Source organism: Cyprinus carpio, unplaced genomic scaffold (genome assembly GCF_018340385.1).
Source record: "Cyprinus carpio isolate SPL01 unplaced genomic scaffold, ASM1834038v1 S000006753, whole genome shotgun sequence".
In the NCBI taxonomy this organism is placed as follows: domain Eukaryota; kingdom Metazoa; phylum Chordata; class Actinopteri; order Cypriniformes; family Cyprinidae; genus Cyprinus; species Cyprinus carpio.
Window position 1 is genome coordinate 2,650,061 of NW_024879352.1, and position 7,916 is coordinate 2,657,976.

Genomic DNA, 7,916 nt, shown 5'->3' on the forward strand with positions numbered 1-7,916 from the left:
TAGCCTGCATATTTGCTGTGTCAGTATAATCCACTGAGAAAGGTTTATAGGAGAAAAGCAAATGAATATTTTAAAATGAAAAATCTGCACTATTGCACATTAGTTAAGAATCCAAGGTATTTCAGATGTTAAAAAGCTTAAAATAGTCACTTCCTCTATAGGTATGGTGCGCAGCAGTGTGTATGATGTTGTTTCTGAAAGTGTTGTGTAACAAATCAAAGTCCATACTCTTAAATCCTTGTGTCCATGACACTTCCAAGGAGTATCTTTTTTTGCAAAGCCTTCTGTTCCTGACATCATAATTTGTTGGTCATCTGCTGACAGAAGCAGCACATGAAAGCTAATGAACTCCCAGCCATATGGACTGCTGCCATCCTACTGAACCAGAGGACAGAGGGATGTGGTGTGAAGTTGGTTTTGGTTGAGCGTCCTGTACAGTTCTAGAGGAGACGAGGCTGATAATGATGATCAACCCATATTTGCATTTCTCTCTGTATGCCACCAACTGCACGGCCATGGAAAGATACTGAATGCAAGAGAGATGCCAAATGATGTTTGATTTGAGAGAGGACAGATAGTTTTTAAAGTTAAATACACCTGGAAATGAATCTGAGATCTGAGTTGTGGAACACGCTAAAACAAAGCCCCATTCACCATTTAATGGTGCATCTTTGTGCCACTGTAATGCCTGATAAGTTGCCCTCATATGTAGGAGACGGGGATTTCATTTGTTTTTTCTCTTTTTGTGTTCCATCTTGGGCTGTTAAATTGCACAAGCTAATGTAAGCCGGCATATGCAGCAGATTACACGAGCTATTACTGCCCACTCTGCCCTCAAAGAAGAAGAGCCGTTTGTCCAAGGACTAGACAAATAATAGAGTTTGCAGCTTGGTGCCTCGTTCATATTTTTTTCACTTTACTCCTAAAGAATGAATCTGTGCATCTAGATGAATGTGTATTTCTCCAGTCATTAAGAGGTCTTGTTCAGGGAAATGAAAGTTAAAGAAATATACTGTGATATCTGTACATTAATATGCAGCAGTGAGGGAATCTGAGAACCTGGATATACATAACAAGGAAAGAAATTTCAGGGCTTTGAATAAGTCCTTGGACCTCTCAGATTAAAATATTTTGCATTTTTTGACACTCTTTCCAGAGTGCACACAACCAAACCAAGCTCTCCTTCCTCCCTACTGGGTTTCAAACCTATCCGAGCAGTTTACACAACATCTCCCTCTAGCATTGGCCGAAAAGCAGCCACTCATGTAGCTTATGGGTGTTCATCACTTCAATACTGTCGTCCCTCGAAAGAACACAAGTGCAGGACTGCTGTCGCCTCACCTGTTTAGCTTACACTTCGGCATATTTAAATCAGTCCTCAGTCTCTTTTTAATCAGGGGTCAGAGATGGGCAGACTTTCTGTAGGGATATTCAGGTTTGCTGGGTGGACCTGCGGTCTCGGGTACCCAACCTCCCTCGTCCCAGACCCAACGTTCGCTCCTAAGCTCAGCCCCATTCCTTCTGGCAGGCCGGCGTCCCATGGGCCATTCCTCATACTGTTTCTGTGGAGGGGCCAAGCCCACAGTGAGGTCTGTCTCATTTACGGGCCATGGCCTCTGCCACGGCTTGTGCACGCCTTCCCTTGTGAGGACGACTGCCAAGCCCTAGTCTCTGCTGAGGCTGTTCCAGCACATCGCATGCGAAGGGATTCTGAAGCCTCGGAGTAGGATGGAGGTGGTGCTCCACCACCTGCCTGACGGCCGTGGATATAGAGTCCGGTCCACTGTGGGAGGCACGTGACGCCTGGGAACTTCGTAGAGATCTGGGAAGTCAGGCTGTGGGCCCTCAGGCTTGGGGTTCGCTCTGCGTGCCGCTTACGGGAAAGTCGCGGGTGACGACTAGAGTAGCTCTGGGAGATGGGAGGAGCTGTAGAAAGGTGAGGGTGGGCTTCGTGACTCTCCACCTCCTATGGAGACCTCCAGAAGGCGCCCGCTGCCTTCAGGCTCGCATTTGCCGAAACACCCATGGCGATGTCCGGCATAAACTTCGTTGATAACAGGCTACATGTTCTGCTAGAACAGAGTATAAATGAGATAATTAGCATTTACAATTAAATGTATTCTTTAGCTCAATTCAAAAATGAAAACCCAGTTTTCATACTGTCCCATAATCAATGTGCAATGCCTAAATTCCTTGATTTATTTAGACAAATAATATAGAATAGCTTCTCAGTGCAGTTCATAACCAATCCTACATAAATCTACACATTTCACATGACAAAAAAAAAAAAAAAAAAATTATACAATATAAAACTAAATTAATTAGATGATAGAATGAGTATACTATATTGAGTATTTAATCACCATTTGCGTGTCAGGATGCAGATTCCTCCCCCCCTGTGCATTAGTGCAGTCTGGGGGCTGAGGCTTGGCTCCTGGTGGATAGACTGGGCTGCCCATCTTGGAAGAGGGCTGCCTGTGATGAGTGCATGATTGCAGTGGGGTAGGAGAAAGATCTTGAGGAGGTTGGGGAGGGACCGAGGTACTCCAACCCGTTTTATACTGCTGCTGGCTATGGCCCGGGGTGCCGGGGATGGTAGGGTGGAGGAGGAGGGCAGAGGGGGGCGGAATCCAAACCAGAGCCTCCAGGTCAGTGAACATGCTCTTCACCCGCTGTGTACTGTTGTGACGCCGGCAGCGACCTGATTGCGTAAGGCCAGGACGGGACTCTCGTCTCCAAAACGCTCCTCTCGGGAAAGAGTTTGTGCGGATTCTTAAACCCAGTACGTGTTACAAAGGGTTTCTGCTGGATTTTTTAACTCAAAATTTACGAAATTTTCAAGACCTGCACATTAATAACAAACTGATACCTATTGAGTCGGGGTACGGCAAATGTCTAGTTCAAGAACAAGTTATTGAACAAGTTGTAAAAATGACTATACAAGCATATTTTCAGCGCCGTGTGTTTGCAGGTAAAAAACAAAGAGATCGATTTTCACATTGGGTCAGAACAAAAACAACCCCAATACGGGGTTTTTTCACTGCCATACCGCATTGTCAGGACCGCTTTCTACTAGGACCCTGTTTTGTGCAGTGCCATTTAGGGCCAATTCTACTCCAACAGAGAGACCCGATTCAAACATCAAACAACATATTTAAAGACTAGATCATAGGAAACTATTAATTTTTTATCTTTCCACAGATCATTATTTTTGATGAAAGAGCTCGGCGTGAACTTAGTAGGTGTGAGGTGATGTCAGCAATCTCCATTTAGCCTATTTAGCTGTGCAAAAACAGTTCACTGTGGGTGCTAGATGTTGTAAACTAGTATTTGTATTCAAATTATTTTAAATGTATTAATGTACTAATAAACACATTAATTTGTACCGCAATTGTTTTTACCGTTTACTGTACTATGTTTAAGTGGGTCACATCAGGCGTGAATTGCTGCAGCTGAATGAATACATTAGGACAATAACTAAATGAAAGGACAATAATTCAGTGTATACAATTAAACAACTACATAATTAATAAAAATAATAATATACAGAATTGAATAGCAAGTGCTATAAAACAGTATGAACTGCTAATACATAAATACATACATACAATAAATAAATAATAATTAAAAAAACTAAAGGGTCCTAGAAATGAGGTGCTGAAACTGCAGACATCGTTGTGTTGCAGGAAAACCCTACTCCAATAAAACAGGCTTATTGAAAATAATCTTTCATTCCCATGACAGATTTCATCAAGGTAAAGTAAAAATATAATAAATGTTAATACATGCTTCTCTCTAGAGTTTTTATTTTTTGCTAGCTGACTATCAAATTTATGTACAATGAATGTCTTTCCTGAGGTAATTGACACTTTTACACATTTTCTCTTACACTCTCTCTCTGTCTCAAAAAAAACGTTTATAGTTTGTATTTTGTGATAAAATTCACAGAATTTTAAAGCTGATCATTTATTTCTGATTAAAAGGTAACGAAAGCACAAACTTAATTGTGATTTACTACTGCGTGCCAAATTATTATGCAAGGTGACATATCTACGTCTGATTTGCGGCAACAATAAAGAGTCACGACTTTTGTTTGTGTTTGTTTTTCACATCTTTTTAGATAACTGTGCAGGTTTCGTTCTCTTTGGTGAGGTCTTGAATTAGCATGACTGAACGCAGCGTGCAGTCGGCATGGAGAGGATCTTGAGACTCCAGTATCGGTGGACAAACACCTGTCTGCTGCTCAGCAGTGGTCTTTTTTACAGCTGATTACAAATACAGTTTCATTTGTTTGACAGAAACTTTCCTTAATAAATCTTTATCTGACCCAGTATCTTCTGTGCTCTACGCTCCCCACTCACAAATCTTTTGACAGTTCAATAATTTCTATTATAGCTTTTCATGAAATATGGTTTGTTTTGGATGCCTTTTGCAAGACAATTGCCAGGGGGCATACTTTTCATCTTGAAAAGATCTTTTTTTCTCCCATCATAGTTTCAGGAGAACTGTGACCTTGCTTTATAACTGTGGAACAACCTCTTTAAGTAGGGTTTCCATTTACCTAAGAAGACCTAGCAAACTATTGACCAAACCTGTCTGAGATTGATACCAGCTATATAAAAAGATGTGAAAAACAACACAAACAAAAATCTGACTCTTTATTGTACCCGAATCCAGGAATAGTCCACTGTGCATAATAATTGGAACTCGCAGTGTATTGGATGGCAGGCACGCCTACCAAATATGAATGGGAATTAAAGAGACGTGAAAAGTAGATTTCCAAGCATTTAACCACTGTCCCTTCAAAGCAAGAAGGTGTCAATGGTTTTCAGTTTCTTTTAAATAAATGCCCAGTTCATCTTTAATGGAACTTTATCCACATTTAGCCATACGGTGAGGGAGCGCGCTGGTTCGCAAATTCTGTTCTTTCTGTCCCCAAATTGAAGACCTCCTGAAATCATAATTAAGACTTTCTTGTAACATTTAAGCCTTTTAAGACTTGTTTTAAAGGACCTGGCGGGCATGTTTTTGTGCGAGACATGCTTCAAAATGAGAACTTAAGAGGTTTGTCTGGTATGCTGAAAGGAGGTTTTGGGACTCCTTGCCAAGCTATCCAGCTTAAGTTCACTGGTCACTTAATGGTGAGAACAGAAGAGACAAGGATTCAGCTCAGCAGTTCAAGAGCTCAGAGGAATTTGCTAAACCAAGGGCATAGTAATTGGAGAAACACTCCGGCTATTCAAAAACAACATGGTGTGATCATGAGGTATATGAATGCAGTTGTTCCCATCCACAAATTAGTCATACTGCAAGTACACACTGCACTCTCAGTAAACTATAGTTGACATTCTTGTAAAAGGAAGGTCTTTTAATTTTTTTTATTTGCTCTGTGAAGTGACCAAGTCAGTTTTGACGTGAAATAATTACAGTAGAAATGTTGAGTGTATTCTCTGCCATCACAAGATAAATCATACGTTAAAATATATTAAATAGAAAGTTATTTAAAATAGTTTATTAAAATAGTTGTTTACTGTATCTCTTTTATCAAATAATGCAGAAGAGCAACCGGACTGTTTGTATGGTTAGAGTATATACACATACACACACAGTTTATACAGATAGTTGCAATGCATTAAAGCAGGTTGAAATCTGAATACAAACTTCTCTATTTTTAATATTTTTTTTTTATTTGAACAAATCAGTATGGGTCCGCCTCAATCACTGAGAAAATAATGTATGTATCAAGGCAAAGGCAGAGGTACTACAACTGGCACGAATGTCAGAGACTTCACGGTAGCCATGGCAACACTTGTCAGTTTCCACGCAACAGGCTGTGCTTGGGTTACCTGTAGCGAGTTTCTGCACCCCCGTCAGGTAGGCCAAACTCTCGTAGCACACGACTTCTGCAGCTCGTATACTGACTGGCGCCCTCACCACAGTTCAGAGCATATTCTCCTGCGGACTTGGATCGGTGTGAACGTTACACGGCCTCTCCTGCAAGCCTACGGATCATTATCCTTCAGCTAACTGACTGCCAACCTGGGCACTGAAGACAGGGTTTTGAAAGGAAACAGATGACTTATTTAATGTGCAAATACAGATGAAGAAGCCCATCAGTTTACATATATTACATAGTTTCTTGATAAATAACATTATACACAAGGTTCATCAGAGAGGTCTTTTTTTTTTCAAACTGGTGTGAATTGTTTTACATTAACACCCACAGGATCACAAAGCTTGCCAACATACAAGGCCAAGGTTTTTCCCACTCACATAATATAGACCCTTAAAAAAAACACTGAATTGCTTCTTGTATATAGAATAGCTATTAACTTGAGAAACCAGGTCCCTCATGGTTTGATTTTATGGGATTCGCACTACATGCTAGAGATTAGGACATTGATGTGCGGTAGGCGGGTACTTTTCTCTCTGCACGTCTAACTCGAAACATGACTGACATAATAAATGGAGCCAGATTCACAAACGTTGTAATAAACACTATAGTGCCGCACTAGCTTTTATTGAAGACTGGCTTAACCCACCCTGTGTACTCAACACTTAGCAAGCCACACATGATGGCGAAGTCTGTCTGGCTGCCAGCCGATTTGCTGGTTGGTTGATCATGTGACACACTGGGGGACGGCATTGTTTACCATGTAGATGTGTCCGGGTACATTGGACAATGCGAAACCAGTCGCAGCCTAACCAGGGCCCGTCTGCTCAGCCATCATCTCCTCTCCTCCAAAACCAACTGGACAAAACAGAGATACAATTGCAAGTCATAAAATAAAAAGAGTGTAGCTAAATAACTGCGCACTAAGGTTATTCTATAAACCAAGTGCCGTTTCAAAAGATTTGATTCACATTCTAAACAAAGGTATAATAATTTAAAAAAAGTATTTGTTTTTTTTTAAGTTGTAGTTGAAAGAATTTAGATACTCTCGAGAAATTTTAATTGACAGGTGTATCATTTACTGAATTTTTTTTCTTTTACACTCACCTTTCTGCCTTCACTAGTTGCGTTGTAATGTTACAGTTACACCACCCATGCTGTAGCGTGAGGGAGGAAGAGCATCCTAACCATTGGCCTCCTCGCACATAAGGAGAAAATACCGTGGGCGAACATAAATGCCAGCACTCTTCTGCACGGAGCCAGCCGTTGCCTTTGCCTCCTTCTGCTGTGGGCAGCATGTCAGAGGGAGGGGTGCTGATCAGAAACCCTCTTCATCTGTTAAAGCAGAGGAAAAGTCTTTACACGAGTCTTGAAGAGTGGACGGTGCTGGAAGAACGATGGAAAGATGATGTAATTTGCTGGAGCATTTGCACATTGGGGTATCGTGTGTTTCTGACTCATCTAGCAAATTGTATCCTGAGCAGTAGTGAGAATCAGAATATGTTTAAAAAAAAAACCCATTCAAACATCAATCAATATTTTATTCAATATGCTGTACAGAAAAACAAAGACACATGTTACCCATTTGGCTTAATGCGGCATGACACATTTCTGTGCATTTTACAGACTAAAGGGGTACTTAAGGTCAGTTTGTTCATATTCATTTCATTTAACATCCATATCTGGTATTTAAGCATGTTCACAGAATGATGCTGAACAGTTCATTTTAAGACTGGTTACAAAGGTATAGAAACATTTTAGGATTAACACACCACTCTTTTCTTTATTCTCTATGGGGCTTTGTCTTAATGAAAACATAACACTGTGCAAAATTTTTACATGGTTAAAATGGCCGTTTTCTGATTTTAATATATTTCAAAATGTCATTCATTCCTGCACATGGCAAAAGCATCCAAGTTTTCAGCACAGCCATTACTCTAGTATCAGTGTGTCCATATGATCCTTCAGAAACCATTACGATTCTTATTATAATCCACAATGGAAACCGTTCGTGCTGCTTAAA

General features: G+C 40.6%; 1 pseudogene; it reads right to left on the reverse strand.

The window, feature by feature from the left end:
* Positions 1–1,400: 1,400 nt before the first annotated feature.
* Positions 1,401–7,191, reverse strand: LOC122144731 (annotated as a pseudogene).
* Positions 7,192–7,916: the final 725 nt, after the last annotated feature.